Genomic DNA, 16,566 nt, shown 5'->3' on the forward strand with positions numbered 1-16,566 from the left:
TTTAAACTTTGTACAGCCCAGTCCAACACCGGCTCCTCCAAATCACGTCTTATAAGTGAATTCTTAGGTAATGTATGGAGTAAACCTGGAGACATAATTGTAAACCACATTGTTTGTTTCACTTTTATTCTTTGATATGCTGTTATGACCAAGATGGCTCGAAGGGCAGAATGGCCTACACCTGCACCTATTGTCTATTGTCTACCATATAAATGTAATTGTTTCTCCCCTTCCCAATATGCTTTCCCTCAATTAGACTTCGAGTGAAAATATCGGTCAATCAAATTTCTTCAACAAAATCTTTTGAGTCTTTTTTTTTTACAAAACAGAATATAGAGTTGTACAGCACGGAAACAGACCCTTCGAACTGACTTGTCCACACAAACCAGACATCCTAAATTATCCTAGTCCCATTTGCCAGTGTTTGACCCATATCCCTCTAAGAGGTAAAGACAATGACTGCAGATGCTGGAATGCTGCCTGAACTGCTGTGCTCTTCCAGCACCACTAATCCATATCCCTCTAAGCCCTTCCTATTCATATACCCATTCAATGTTGTAATTGTACCAGCCTCCACCACTTCCTCTGTCAGCTCATTCCATACACACACCACCATCTGTGTGAAAAGGTCGCCCCTCAGGTCCCTTTTATATCTTTCCCCTCTCACCTCAAACTTACGCATCTCTCGTTCTGGACTCCCTCCTACCCTAGGGAAAAGATCTTGGCTATTTACCCTATCCAAGCCCCTCACGATTTTATAAACCTCTATAAGGTCACCCCTCAGCCTCTGAAGCTCCAGGGAGAACAGCCCCAGCCTATTCAGCCTCTCCTCGTAGCTCACACCTTCTAATCTTTTCTGAATCCTTTCAAGTTTCATGACATCCTTCCTATAGCAGGGAGACCAGAATTGAATGCAGTATTCCAAAAGTGGCCGAACCAATGTCCTGTACAGCCGCAACATGACTTGCCAACTACCAAACGTCTTCTTCACTACCATGTCTACCGGCCGCTCCACTTTCAAGGAGCTATGAACCTGCAGTCCAAGGTCTCTTTGTTCAGCAACACTCCTCAGGACCTTACCATTAAACATACAAGTCCTGATTTGCCTGTCCAAAATGCAGCACCTCCCATTTGTCTAAACTAAGCTCAATCTGCCATTCCTCGGCCCATTTGCCCATCTGATCATTCAAAAAAAGATGCAGAACTAGAGATCTAAATGTTTACCACTTTTTATTAACTGCACACGTGTACACAGACACACAATAAGCAACAGTAAAGAAATACAGATGTCAGTACAGAGATTCTCCTTGGGGATAAAAACATTTCCAGCCGGTTTAGTGATGAAGAAAACAGAGGGTCAGGAATCCCTGCAATTCAGGCCATTCAGCCCATCAAGTCCACCTCAACCCACCAAAGAGCATCCTACCCAGACTCATGGGTGGCTCAGTGGTTAGAACCGCTGCTTCACAGTGCTAGGGACCCGGGTTCGAAGCCAGCCTCCGGGCGACTGTGTGAAGTTTGCACATTCTCCCCAAGTCTGCATGGGTTTCCTCTGGGTCCTCCAGTGGATTGGCCGTGCTAAATTACCCATAGTGCCCAGGGATGTGTAGGTTAAGTGCATTAGGCAAACATAGGGTAGGGGAATGGGTCCGGGTGGGTTAGTCTTCGGAGAGTCGGGCCGAAGGGCATAATTCCATACCGTAGGGATTCTAATTCTAATTCTCTCGGCTCTCTAACCCCCCATCCTATACCCCTGCATTCCCCAGGTCTAATTCACTGAACCAACTACAGGCAATTTACCTAACCTGCACATCTTCGGACTGTGCGAGGAAACCTACGCAGACACGGAGGGGAAATGTGTAAACTCCACACACACAGTCGCCTAAGGGTTGAATCGAAACTGGGTCCCTGATGCTTTAAGGTAGCTATGCTAACCACTGAGCCACCGTGCTGCTTCCCGCCTCCCACCCCACCCCACCAAACTTGTGTTCATTGGTATACCCTGTGTATTCCCAACTAACTAGCTTTTGAACTACAATTCATCATAATATTTCTGAAGATACTTATGTTTCACCCCCTTCAATAACCTCAACCTCATTCAAATTATGACTTTCTCATAGCAATTATTCCCAATTATGTCCTTCATCTTCTCTCCCTCAATTCCAGAGATGCCAACTGATAAATTGTTACTATAACTATACATTTGTCACAACAGAGGTGCTTCAGAAACAGAAGAGATGAGCTCAGCAGCCTACGGTTCAGCAGGCTCCCACCCGCACCCGCCTGACCCAAGACCCAACTGCCTGCAAAACCACTGCTCAAACAAAACAACCACCCAAAAAAGCAACCTCTCAACAGTGAGGAAGCAGGCCCAACTAGTTCACACCAACCCTCCGAATGGCACCCCACCCAGACTCACCCCCTTACCCTAGCCCTGTATCCCTCCATTTCCTAGGGCTAACCCACCTAGCCTGCACAGCCCTGGGCACTATGGGTAATTTAGCATGGCCAATCCACCCTAACCTACACATCCCTAGACCTTATGGGTAAGTTAGCATGGCCAATCCACCCTAACCTACACATCCCTAGACCTTATGGGTAAGTTAGCACAGCCAATCCACCCTAATCTGTACATCCCTGGGCACTATGGGAAATTTAGCACTATCAATCCACCCTAACCTGCACGTCCCTGGGCACTACGGGACAACTTAGCATGCCAATCCACCCTAACCTGCACATCCCTTGGGCACTACGGGACAACTTATCACGCCAATCCACCCTAACCTGCACATCCCCTGGGCACTACGGGACAATTTAGCGTGGCCAATCCACCCTAACCTGCACATCTTCAGACTGTGGGGACAAACCAAAGCACCCGGAGGAAAGCCACGCAGAGACGGGGTGGGGGAGAACGTGCAAACTCCACATAGACAGTCACCCGAGGGTGGGATCGAACCCGGGTCCCTAGCGCCGTGTGACGGCAATACCTCGTACATTTGCAAAAAGGGCCCTGGATTTAAAACAAATCATTCCATTGTGTCTTTTTCTTTGACTGTTGGGACAGCGAAAAAAATCCACAGAACTCAAAATAAATCAACTTTCTCACAATAACTCCTCAAAAACGTATTTAACATGAAGCCAATACAGTGAAGTTGTATTGATCAAAAGGAGTTGCGTATTCCGGCAGGTGAACAATGACATGCTGGGATTTATTGTTTTGAAGGTTTCTAATGGAATTGAAACGATTTTGAGCTGAGCGCAAAACGAGAATCAAAAACAAAAACAGAAGTTGCTGGAAAAGCTCAGCAGGTCTGGCAGCATCAGTGGACAGAAATCAAAGTGCACGTTTCAGGGTCAGTGATCCTTCCCCAGAGACCTGCTGAGCTTTTCCAGGAATTTCGCTTTTTTGTTACTGATTCACGGTGTCCGGAGTTCTCAGAAAGGCTTGAACCGGGGAAATGGAATGTGAAAGGAAGAGAAGGAACTTGCAGGACATTGTTAAATGACAGGAACCAGGGGAGGAAGGAGGCAGAATTAAAAAGATAAAGCTGGGCTGGTAGCAAACCGGGGTATGGCGGCTCAGTGGTTAGCACTGCTGCCTCACGACACCAGGGACCCAAGTTCGATTCCACCCTCGGGCAACTGTCTGGGTGGAGTTTGTGCAATCCCTCCCTGTCTCTGCGTGGGTTCCCTCCGGGTGCGCCAGTTTCCTCCCACAGGCCAAAGATGTGCAGGTTAGGGTAGATTGGTTGTGCTAAATTACCCATAGTGCCCAGGGATGTGCAGGTTAGGGTGGTTTGGCCATGCTAAATTACCCATAGTGCCCAGGGATGTGCAGGTTAGGGTGAATTGGCCGTGCCAAATTACCCAAAGTGCCCAGTGATGTGCAGGTTAGGTTGGTTTGGCCATGCTAAATTACCCATAGTGCCCAGGGATATGTAAGTTAGGGCAGATCGACCATGTTAAATTACCCACAGTGTCCATTACAGGCTTTTGCCTGAAACACGATTCTCCTGCTCCTCAGATGCTGCCTGACCTGCTGTGCTTTTCCAGCACCACACTCTTGACTCTAATCTCCAATAGTGTCCAGGGATGTGTAGATTAGGGTGGATTGGCCATGCTAAATTACCCATAGTGCCCAGGGATGTGCAGGTTAGGGTAGATTGGTTGTGCTAAATTACCCATAGTGCCCAGGGATGTACAGGTTAGGGTAGATTGGTTGTGCTAAATTACCCATAGTGCCCAGGGATGTGCAGGTTAGGGTGGTTTGGCCGTGCTAAATTACCCATAGTGCCCAGGGATGTGCAGGTTAGGGTGGTTTGGCCATGCTAAATTACTCATAGTGCCCAGGGGGGATGATGGTGGGGAGGAGGCGATGGCCTAGCTGTATCATCACTGGACTGTTAATCCCAGAGAGCCCAGGTAATGCTTTTCAGGGACCCGGTTCACATCCCGCCCAGAACAGTGGACTCAGAATCAGGGTGGGACCCATCTGGGGTTCATTAATGTCCCTTTAGGGTTGGAAACTGTCGGCTTAACCCGGTCGGGCCTATAGACCCACAGCGATGTGATTTGACTCTCTGGGTAATCAGGGTGGGGGCCCAGTCCTCATCCTGCCAACGAGTAAAAGAAAGGGCTGACAGGAAGCATCCGAACATGGAGGGAGAGGTCCCTTCACTCTGCGTGGCTACTGTGATGTTTCAGGAGGGTGGAGGACTGGGCGAAGGCCTTGCCGCAGATGGAGCAGGAGAAGGGCCGCTCCCCCGTGTGGACCCGCCGGTGCCTCGCCAGGTTGGAGGACTGAGCGAAGGCCTTGCTGCACTCGGGGCAGGGGAAGGGTCTCTCGCCAGTGTGGACCCGCCGGTGGGCCAGCAGGGTGCCAGACTGCCGGAACTCCCGGCCGCACTCGGGGCAGGGGAAGGGCCTCTCCCCCGTGTGGAGCCGCCAGTGCTTCTGCAGGCTGGAGGCCTCGGCGAAGGCCGTGCCGCACTCGGGGCAGGCGAAGGGCCTCTCCCCGGTGTGGGCCCGCCGGTGGGTCAGCAGGTGGGAGAGCTGGGCGAAACCCCTCCCGCAATCCGGGCAGCTGAAGGGCCTCTCCCCGGTGTGGACCCGCCGGTGGGTCCGCAGGTGGGAGAGCCGGCCGAAGGCCTTGCCGCACTCGGGGCAGGGGAACGGCCTCTCCCCGGAGCGCGGCCGCGCCGCAGGGGGTGCCGCCCCTCCGCGGCCGGGATGGGAGCGCTGGTGGGCCAGGAGGGCGGAGGAGTTGCCGAAGGCCCTCCCGCACTCGGGGCAGCGGAAGGGCCTCTCGCCGGTGTGGACCCGCCGGTGGGTCAGCAGGTGGGAGGAGTCACTGAAGCCCTTGCCGCACTCGGGGCAGGAGAAGGGCCACTCCCCGGTGTGGAGCCGCCGGTGGGTGACCAGCGAGGACGAGTTGGTGAAGCCCTTGCCGCACTCGGGACAGGCGAACGGCCGCTCCCCGGTGTGACCGCGCCGGTGGATCTCCAGCCTGGACGGCGCTTTGAAGCCCTTCCCGCAGTCCGCACATCGCCACGGTCTCTCCATGGTGCAGGGGGAGGGGTGACCCCACACTCACTCCGATCTGACCCTCCGCGGACCCTGAACACTCTCTCCCCTCCGCGAGTGGTGAGATACTTTCTCAGGCCAGTCAAAGGTGGGTATGTACCTTGGTTATTTTCACAGTGGCACAGATGTTTCAAATCTTATCAAGGAGGCAGAGTGCGGACATCATTTCTCCTTCCAGATCGGAAGACTCATGACAATCAGACACCACTTCAGCGCCACTGCTGCTTCTCGACGGGATGGTCGGTTTGCAATCTGTCTGCAAGTCGCTCCCTCTTAACATCCTGCAAAAGGTGATCACAGGGTATAAATTCAAAACAAATAAGTCTGTCCTCTCCCGTCCAGAATCCCTACAGTGCTGAAACAGGCCCAAGTCCACACCGACCCTCCGAAGAGTAACCCATCCAGACCCATTCCCCTATTAGTCTACATTTACGACTGACTAACGCACATCCCTGGGCACTATGGGTAATTTAGCACGGCGAATCCACCCTAACCTGCACATCCCTGGCACTAACGGTAATTTAGCATGGCCAATCCACCCTAACCTGCACATCCCTGGTCACTAGGGGTAATTTAGCCTGGCCAATCCACCCTAACCTGCACATCCCTGGGCACTAGGGGTAATTTAGCATGGCCAATCCACCCTAACCTGCACATCCCTAGACACATTGGGTAATTTAGCACGGCCAATCCACCCTAACCTGCACATCCCTGGGCACTAGGGGTAATTTAGCCTGGCCAATCCACCCTAACCTGCACATCCCTGGGCACTAGGGGTAATTTAGCATGGTCAATCCACCCTAACCTGCACATCCCTAGACACATTGGGTAATTTAGCACGGCCAATCCACCCTAACCTGCACATCCCTGGGCACTAGGGGTAATTTAGCACGGCCAATCCACCCTCACCTGTACATCCCTGGGCACTATGGGGATATTGGAACATAGAACATTCCAGCGCAGTACAGGCCCTTCGTCCCTCGATGTTGCGCCGACCTGTGGAACCAATCTTAATTTAATTCAAATTCCACCATCTGCTGTGGCGGGATTTGAACCCGGGCCCCCAGAACATTATCTGGGTCAAGAGTCAATTGAAAATACCACTAAGCCATCGCCTCCCACCCTCAGGGTGCATTGTCGGACGGAGACACACTCTGAACGTGCAGCGAGTGCTGGTGGCGGGGAGTCCTGGTGGCTTGGAACTCAGCGCTCAGGAGGCTGGTGAAAGCAGAGGTGAGCAACAAATTCAAAATGAGATGGGCGACGTGAGATGAAACAGACTGCTGAATGAAGAATCACTGCAGGCACAAGTGCTGAATGGACTCATTGCAAATTCCAATACCATAGCTAAAAGACTACATTATGAATTTAGAAATTTAATTAACATTACTTGAGGAACATTAGTATTTATGTAGTACATAGTTAATGCATTTTTAACACTACACAAGTTATAAAATTATGAGGGGCATGGTGAGGATAAATACACAAGGTCTTTTCTTTGTGGTGGGGGAGTCCAGAACTAGAGGGGCATGGGTTTAGGGTGAGAGGCGGGAAAGATTTAAAAGGGACCTAAGGGGCAACTGTTTCACGCAGAGGGTGGTGCATGTGTGGAATGAGCTGCCAGAGGAAGTGGTGAAGGCTGGTACAATTACAACATTTAAAAGACATCCGGATGGGTACATGAATAAAAAGGGTTTCAAGTGATGTCGGCCAAGTGCTGTCAAATGGGCCGAGATTAGGTTAGAACATCTGGTCAGCATGGACAAGTTGGACCGCAGGGTCTATTTCTGTGCTGTACATCTCTATGACTCTAAGTCTCTATCTGATGTTATCTTACAGTTCCCTTAAAGCCAGCCATCTCCCAGGGAAATAACTGTAAACATCAGGTGAGAGGCCATCCTTTTAGCGAGACAAATAAATGCACCGTGTTGAGGGAGGAAAAGAATTTCAACGTCTTTAAAAGAGAGACCTAGACCAACCTTTCCCAGAGTCTACCTCCTCCCTGGATTCAATTCCTTTCCTTTCAGATCCTGCAAGGCAACAGTTTAACCCCAGGATCAGAAATGGGGTGACAAAAGAGAGTGCTGCGCTCACAGATGTTGGCCAGAGGAAGTTGCAGCCTGAGGTGAAGCTTAATCTTCATTCAGAGAGAGAGGGAGGAGCAGCACATTCACAAGCCCATAGTCCCCACTTCCGCATTCAGACAATAGGGAGGGTTCGGATTGGCAGGAGGACCAGACACCTTCCGGTCCTCCAACGTTTACTATTGGTCCATCGGGGCGCGGCCCTTTGTGACGACGCAAACCCCGATCGCCCAACACATGCGCTGTCCCCGGAACACTGGAATCCTAGAAGGTTTTGCTGCAGTCTGTCCCAGTCTCGTTTGAAAGGGCAGCACTTTGCAACCAGGCGTGTTTTCAAATAGGGGCCAGCATCAATGCACCCACCCCCTCAGGCACACACACACACACACACGCTGCTGCATTTCATCCTGCTGCATTCCGGGCACCAGCTCCTTCCTTTGGTGTTGGCATCAAATCCGTTGGGATATGGGCCAAGCACTGGCGATTGGGACTGAATTAATTTAGGATATCTGATCGGCGTGGACGAGTTGGACCGAAGGGTCTGTCTCCCTGCTGTATATCTCTATGAGTCTAAGTGGTCAGTGTCAAGTAACAAAGGCAAAGGTGTAAATTCCAGAACTAGAGGGGCATAGGTTTAGGGTCAGAGAGGAAAGATATCAAAGGGACCTGAGGGCAACTTTTTCACACACAGGGTGGTACGTCAATGGAATGAGCTGCCAGAGGAAGTGGTGGAGGCTGGTACAATTGCAACATTTAATAGGCATCTAATGGGCCAAGTGGGTGAGACGTGGAGCAGCTCAAAGACCCTCCACTAAATCTGGCTCCTTCTGAAATACTGTGTGCAGTTCTGGTCACCCTGCTATTGGAAGGATACTATTAAACTGGAGGGGGTTCAGAAAAGGATTTCCCAGGATGTTGCTGGGAATAGAAGGTTTGAGTTATAAGGAGAGTCTGGGAATTTTTTTCACTGGAGAGTAGAAGATTGAGATGTGACCTTGTAGAGGTTTATAAAATCATGAGGGGCATGGATAGGGTTAACAGCAAGGGTCTTTTCCTCAGGGTAAGGGAGTTCAAAAGTAGGGGGCGGGGGCATATTTTAAAGTGAGAGGAGAAAGATTTTAAAATGACACGATTTTACACAGAGGGTATAGTTCGTGTGTGGAATGCGCTTCCAGAGGAAATGGTGGACGTGAGTCCAGTCACAACGTTTAAAAGATGTTTGGATAAGTACATGAACAGGAAATGTTTGGAGGGATATTGTCCAAACGGAGGCATTTGGGACTAGTTTAGTTTGGGGACATGGTCGATGTAGACTGGTTGGTCAGAAGAGCCTGTTTATGTGCTGGATGACTCTAAGTTATGAATAGTGAGAAATGTCTGCACAAAATACAGTTACCCGCTTGAACGCATCAGACAATCTACCCAACCTTGGTTCGTGTCACACATTCTAACTGGTGACTGAACATTTAAATCTGGGTAGCTCAATGGTTTAGCACTGCTGCTTCACGGTGCTAGGGACTCGGGTCGATCCCACCCTCAGACGACTGTCTGTATGGAGTTTGCACATTCTCCCTTTCTTCACCTCGCCCCCCCCCCCCTCAAACCCGTGTCTGCATGGGGTTTCCTCAGGTTTCCTCCCACAGTCCAAAAAGTATGTGGGTCAGGGTGGATTGTCTGCGCTAAATTGTCCCGTAGCACCCTGGGATGTGGGAGCTAGCTGGATTAGCTACGGCAAATGTGGGTTACAGGGATACAGTGGGTTGTTCTTCCGAGGGTCAGTGCAGATTTGTTGGGCTGAATGGCCTCTATCTGCCCTGTAGGAATTCTGTGATTCTAATCACTGTCTGTTCAAATACCTTCACAAGTGTGGATTTTGCTACAGTTAAGCAGGATAAACTGATCCTGATGAAAATACCTGCTAAGTGAACATGGTTTCCTCATCATATTAACTTGTAGTTCAAATGCCCAACTTTCAATTAGCTCTCACTGAATGGCATAGAGTCATAGAGATGTACAGCATGGAAACAGACCTTCAGTCCAACCTGTCTGTGCCAACCCAGATATCCTAATCTAATCTCGTCCCAGTACTTGGCCCATATCCCTCTAAACCCTTCCAATCAGCCTCCACCACTTCCTCTGGCAGCACATTCCATACACGCACCACCCTCCGTGTGAACACGCTGCCCCTTAGGTCCGTTTGATATCCTTCCTCTCTGATCCTAAACCTATGCCCCTCTCCTTCTGGACTCCTCCACCTTGGGGAAAGGATCTGCTGTATTATGGTTGATCAGAAAATGCAGGCCTGAACCCTGACTGAGGAATTTGACCACAGTCAGGATCCTGATCTCCTCCTGAAAGGTTTATCGACTAGTCGTGGCAGAGTTTTTAGCTCTGACCTGAATCTATGTGGAGATCCCTGTTTGAGAGGGTCACGTGGAGACAGCTCCCTACCCCAATAAATTACAGACTCTCTACCTCCCTTTCTGTTACTGCTGGTCAATTCATCAAAGGGGGGTCCATCTAGAATCCCTACAGTGTGGAAACAGGCCTTTTGGCCCAACAAGTCCACACCGACCCTCCAAAGGGTAACCCACCCAGACCCATTCCCCTACCCTAACCTACCCTATATTTACCCCTGACTAATGCACCTAACCCATGGACACTATGGGTAATTTGGCATGGCCAATCCACCCTAACATCTTGGACTGTGGGAGGAAACCCATACAGACACTGGGAGAATGTGCAAACTCCACACATTCAGTTGCCCTGAGGCTGGAATCGAACCCGGGTCCCTGATGCTGTAACACAGAGGCACAAACCACTGAACCAACACGCCACCAATTTTCACCTACCATTTCTCATTCTTGTACATTTGTGCTATGTAGCATCCATCTTAACATTGAACAGTGCAGCACAGTACAGGCCCTTCAGCCCTCGATGTTGTGCCAACCTTTGATCCTATTCTAAGATCAAACGAACCTGCACACCCTACATTCTACTGTCATAGACTTAGGAAACTATCCACATGTTCTTCCTTTATTCCTTTCCAGCTTGACTCTCTCCCTTATAAAACTAAGGCTCAGTGGTTAGCACTGCTGCCTCACGGTGCTAGGGGACCTGGGTTCGATTCCAGCCTTGGGCTATTGTCTTTGTAGAGTTTGCACATTCTCCCCTGTGTCTGCATGAGTTTCCTCTGGTTGTGCTGGTTTTCTCCCACAGTCCAAAGATGTGCAGGTTAGGGCGAATTGGCCATGCTAAATTGCCCATAGTGTCCAGGGATGTGCAGGTATAGTGCATTAGTGTGGGGTAAATGTCGAGCAATAAGGGTCTGGGTGGGTTACTCTTCAGAGGGTTGGTATGGACTTGTTAGGCCGAGTGACTTGTTTCCACACTGTAAGGGTTCCATGCTCTCATTCATTCAATGTTTGTATTCATTGACTCATTCATCCATTCAAGAATTTTAAAAAAGTAAAACTGAGCTGTTACGGCATTGTGCAGCACAGAAGCAGACCCTTCAGTTCAACTCGTCCAGATGTCCTAACTTAATCTAGTCCCCTTTGCAGCACTTGGCCCATATGGGTGGCACAGTGGTTAGCACTGCTGCCTCACAGTGCCAGAGACCTGGGTTCAATTCCTGCCTCAGGCAACTGTCTGTGTGGAGTTTGCACATTGTCCACCGTATCTGCGTGGGTTTCCTCCCACAGTCCAAAAATGTGCAGGTCAGGTGAATTGGCCATGCTAAATTGCCTGTAGTGTTAGGGGAATGGATAAACATAGTGGAATGGGTCTGGGTGGGTTGCTCTTCGGAGGGTCGGTGTGGACTTGTTGGGCCAAAGGGCCTGTTTCCGCACTGTAAGTAATCTAAACCCTTCCAATTCGTGTCCCCATCCAGATGCCTTTTAAATGTTAGAAAATCACACAACACCAGGTTCTAGTCCAACAGGTTTATTTAGAATTAGAAGCTTTCGGATTGCTGCTCCTTCGTCAGGTAGCTAGTGCGACAGGAACATATGATACAGATTTCCAGTAAAAGATCAAACAACTGATGCGATGTGTTGAACAAACCTAGATTTCTGTTAAGTCTGTAATCACTTAGAATGGGGCTGCAGTTTCTGATTGATTATTATGTAAATCCCAGAACTTCTGTCAAGTCACTGCCCCGAGTTAACTTAAGATTTTATCAGTGGATAAAAAAAGTGTCGTAATTGTACCAGCCTCCATCCTCTGGCATCTCTTTCCATACATGCACTGCTCTCTGGGTGAAAAGGTTGCCCCTCAGGTCCCTTTTAACCCTCTCACCTTAAAACTATGCCCTCTAGTTCTGGACTCCCCCACTCCAGGGAAAAGACCTTATCTCTTTTCCTTCATGATTTTACAAATCTCTATAAGGCTGCCGACGCTCCAGGGAAAGCAGCCCCAGCCTACTCAGCCTCTTCCTGTAGCTCAAACTCTCAAATGTCCCTGTAGACCTTTTCCAAACCCTTTCAAGTTTCACGACGTCCTTCCTGCAGCAGGGAGACCAGAATTGCACGCAGTATTCCAAAAGTGGCCTGACCAATGTCCTGTACAGCCGCAACATGACCTCCCAACTCCACTACTCAATGCTCTGACCAATAAAGGCAACGCACACTTTGTCTTTTCTGTTAATTAGTTTTGTTTCAACCTTGCCCTGCCTAAAACAGTCCACTCTTTTGTTTTTGTCTGTCTTGTTTCAAACGTCCCTCGCCATTGGCTGGCCAGTACTGCACCTCCCTTGACTGACCCGTTCAAAATCCACCCAGTCGCTGGTGCCTGAGCAGAATATACTCTGGTGTTAGGGTATCAGCAGTGTCCCTCCAGCAACCAGTGTCCCTCCAGCCTTTATCTTTCCAGACCAGTTGCCTTGAGCAAATGTTCCCTTGAAAGTAGAGTTGTAGGTAGACAGGATAGTGAAGAAGGCGCCAGTGAACTGTAGTGAACTATATGCTTCCCATTATTGGTCAGTGCATTGAGTACAGGAGGTCATGTTGCATTGGTTAGGGCAACTTTTGGAATATCGTGAGCAGTTCTGGTCTCCCTGCTACAGGAAAGATGTTGTGAAACTTGAAAAGGTTCAGAAAAGATTTACAAGGACGTTGCCAGGGTTTGGGCTACGGGGAGAGGCTGAACAGGCTGGGGCTGTTTTCCCTGGAGTGTCAGAAGCTGAGGGGTGACCTTAAAGAGGTTTATAAAATCATGAGGGGCATGGGTAGGGTAAATAAACAAAGTCTTTTCCCTGGGGTGGGGGACTCCGGAACTGGAGAGGCATAGGTTTAGGGTGAGAGGGGAAAGATATAAAAGGAGGGACAACTTTTTCACGCAGAGGGTGGTGCGTATATGGAACAAGCTGCCAGAGGAAGTGGTGGAGGCTGGTACAATTACAGCATTTAAAAGGCATTTGGATGGGTATATGAATAGGAAGGGTTTGGAGGGATATGGGCCAGGTGCTGGCAGGTGGGACTAGGTTGGGTTGGGATATCTGGTTGGCATGGACGGGTTGGACCGAAGGGTCTGTTTCCCTGCTGTACATTTCTATTCTGGTCTCTATTCTAGACTCTTCTACTCAATTCCACAACCAACAAAGGCAAGTGTGACATACATCATCTTTACCACGCTATCTACTTCCGTGGCCACTTTCAGAGAGCTAAGGACATGAACCCTAAGATCCCTCTGAGCATCAATACGGTTCAGGGTCCTGCCTTTAACTGTAAACTTTTCCTTAGCATCTGGACTCCCAAAGTATTTTCAAACATTTTATTTTAAGTGAGTGAGGCCATATTAGGTAGGACGTAATAACAAAAAGGAGGCAATCACACAACAGACTCTTCAACAAAATATAAGCACTTACCCCAGTGAGGCAGTAGTGTGAGGATAAAGAAAAAACAGATTTTTAAAAATTGTAAAATGTATAACCAGGATAGAAAAAAAAATGAAAATCACTACCGCAGTTAGGCGATAGTGTGGAGAGAGAAAAAAGTATACATATATATATATATATATATATATATATAACTGGGGGATTAAGGTCCAGGGGATTAAGAATCTCCTCAGTTCAGGCAGGCTGGGCCACAGTCTGTATGTTACTGTTAACCTGGGACAATCAGGAAAGCCCTGGCTGACTGATAGAACCAGGAGATTCGCAATCTCCTCAGTTTAGAGCACTGACTCTGTGCTCCTGCTTAAAGAAAAGACACCACGGTGGCTCAGTGGTTAGCACTGCTGCCTCACAGCACTAGGATCCCAGGTTCGATTCCAGCCTCAGGCAACTGTCTGTGTGGAGTTTGCACATTCTCCCCCAGTGTCTGCCTGGGTTTCCTCCCACAGTCACAAAGCTGTGCAGGTCAGGTGGATTGACCATGCTAAATTGCCCATCGTGTTAGGTGCATTACTCAGAGGGAAACGGGTTACCCCTTCAGAGGGTCGGTGTGGATCGGTTGGGCCGGAGGGCCTGTTCCCACACTGTAGGGAATCGAACCTAACCAGTACAACACTGGGTTACAGTCCAGCAGTTTTATTTGAAATCACAAGGCCCTTCTGACCTTGTCCACTCCAGTCCAACACCGGCACTCCACATCATCCGGAGGGAGATCTGGAAACCTAGATATGTAGGCAACTCTCAGAGACGTGTAAAAGCGAACATGGAATGCTGGTGGGGATGTCAACCTTCTCTGTATGAACTGGGAGCGTCAATGTGCGGAAGATCGAGAAATTCTTGGAATGCGTCCAGAACTTTTTAACGCCGGTTAAATTCTCCAAGAAAAGAGGCAGTGCTGGACAGAAATTTAGGGAAGGCAGGCAGGGAAATGGTAGATGTGGCAGGCATTTGGGGAATAGTGACCATAATGCAATGAGATTTTATCTAATTACAGTTCAGGAAAAAGACAGACCGGAAATGAAGGTTCCATTGTGAGGCCGATTTGAATCTGACAAGACAGGATGTGGCCAAGGTGGACTGGGGTACGTTACTGGCAGGAAAATCGACCGGAGTGCAGTGGGAGAACATTCCAAAGTGGAACAGTGAGAGGGCAGGACCAATACCTACCTGTAAAGAGAGAGGATGGGACCAAAAGTGCCAGAGAACTCTGGATGTCAAGGGATGTATCGGAAGAGACTCAAGACACAAAATCATTGACCAGAAACTGACCTTGGAATTGGCACGGTGGCTCAGTGGTTAGCACTACAGCACCAGGGTCCCAGGTTCGATTCCAGCGTCGGGCCACCATCTGTGCGGAGTTTGCACATCCTTCCCCCAGTGTCTGCGTGGGTTTTCTCCGGGTGCTCCAGTTTCCTCCCACACTCCAAAGGATGTGCAGGTCAGGTGGATTGGCCATGCTAAGTTGCCCATAGTGCATCATTCAGAGGGAAATGGTTCTGTGTGGATTACTCTTTGGAGGGTTGGTGTGGACTTGTTGAGCCAAATGGCCTGTTTCTACATTTCAGGGTATCTAATCTGAATGAGCCAGTTCAGGCTTTGGTGAGGCCCCAGCTGGAGTACCGTGGGCAGTTCCAACCCCCCAACCCCACACACTATAGGAAGGATGGGACCCTACTGGAGGGGTGGGGGATGCAGAGGGAGATTCACCAGAATGTAACCTGGAATGAAGCAGAGAAGAGAGGCCGAATAAACTTGGGATGTTTCCTTTAGAGCAGGGGAATCCTGATAGACATGGATAAGAGTCAGTAACAAGGGAGCATGGTATTAAAGTGAAAAGTAGGAGGTTTTGAGGAAACCATTTTTTTCATCCAGAGGTTGGGTTGAGCAATCTTTCAGAGCCATAAGGTCATGTGGCAGCTGTACAAAACTCTGGTGCGGACACACTTGGGGTATCGCATACAGTTCTGGTCACCGCATTATAGGAAGGATGTGGAAGCTTTGGAAAGGGTGCAGAGGAGATTTATCAGGATGTTGCCTGGTTTAGAGGGAAAGTCTTATGAGGAAAGGCTGAGGGACTTGAGGCTGTTTTTGTTAGAGAGAAGAAGGTTAAGAGGCGACTTAATAGAGACATGGATGTTATGAAACTTGAAAGGGTTCAAAAACGATTTACGAGGATGTTGCCAGGGTCGGAGGGTTTGAGCTATAGGGAGAGGCTGAACAGGCTGGGGCTGTTTTCTCTGGAGCGGAAGCTGAGGGGTGACCTTACAGAAGTTTCTAAAATCCTGACGGGGCATGGATAGGATAAATAGACAAGGTCTTGTCCCTGGGGTGGGGGAGCCCAGAACTAAAGGGGCATAGGTAGAGGGGAAGGATTTAAAGGAGACCTGAGGGACAACTTTTTCACGCAGAGGTTAGTACGTGTATGGAATGAGCTGCCAGAGGAAGTGGTGGAGGCTGGTACAATTGCAACATTTAAGAGGCATTTGGATGGGTATATGAATAGGAAGGGTTTGGAGGGATATGGGCCGGGTGCTGGCAGGTGGGACGAGATTGGGTTGGGATATCTGGTCGGCATGGACAGGTTGGACTGAAGGGTCTGTTTCCATGCTGTACATCTCTATGACTCTATGGCATAAAAAGATAATCAGAGGGTTAGATAGGGTGAACAGTGAGAGCCTTTTCCCTCGGATGCTGACGGCTAGCACGAGGGGACATAGCTTTAAATTGAGGGGTGATAGTTACAGGACAAGGTTCCCCATGGTAGGCTTCTGCAAAAAATACGGAGGTATGGCATTGAGGGTGAGTTGGAGGTTTGGATTAGCAATTGGCTGGCTGGAAGAAGACAGAGGGTAGTAGTTGATGGTAAAGGTTCATCTTGGAGTGCAGTTACTAGCGGTGTTCCGCAAGGATCTGTTTTGGGACCATTGCTGTTTGTCATTTTTATAAATGACCTGGAAGAGGGGTTAGAAGGTTGGGTGAGCAAGTTTACGGATGATACGAAAGTCG

At 49.3% G+C, this 16,566-nt stretch overlaps 1 pseudogene; it reads right to left on the reverse strand.

Moving 5' to 3' along the window:
* Positions 1 to 4,335: 4,335 nt before the first annotated feature.
* LOC122548168 overlaps positions 4,336 to 16,566 on the reverse strand; it is a 23,115-nt pseudogene continuing 10,884 nt past the window's right edge.

Source organism: Chiloscyllium plagiosum, unplaced genomic scaffold (assembly GCF_004010195.1).
Source record: "Chiloscyllium plagiosum isolate BGI_BamShark_2017 unplaced genomic scaffold, ASM401019v2 scaf_13625, whole genome shotgun sequence".
Classification (NCBI taxonomy): domain Eukaryota; kingdom Metazoa; phylum Chordata; class Chondrichthyes; order Orectolobiformes; family Hemiscylliidae; genus Chiloscyllium; species Chiloscyllium plagiosum.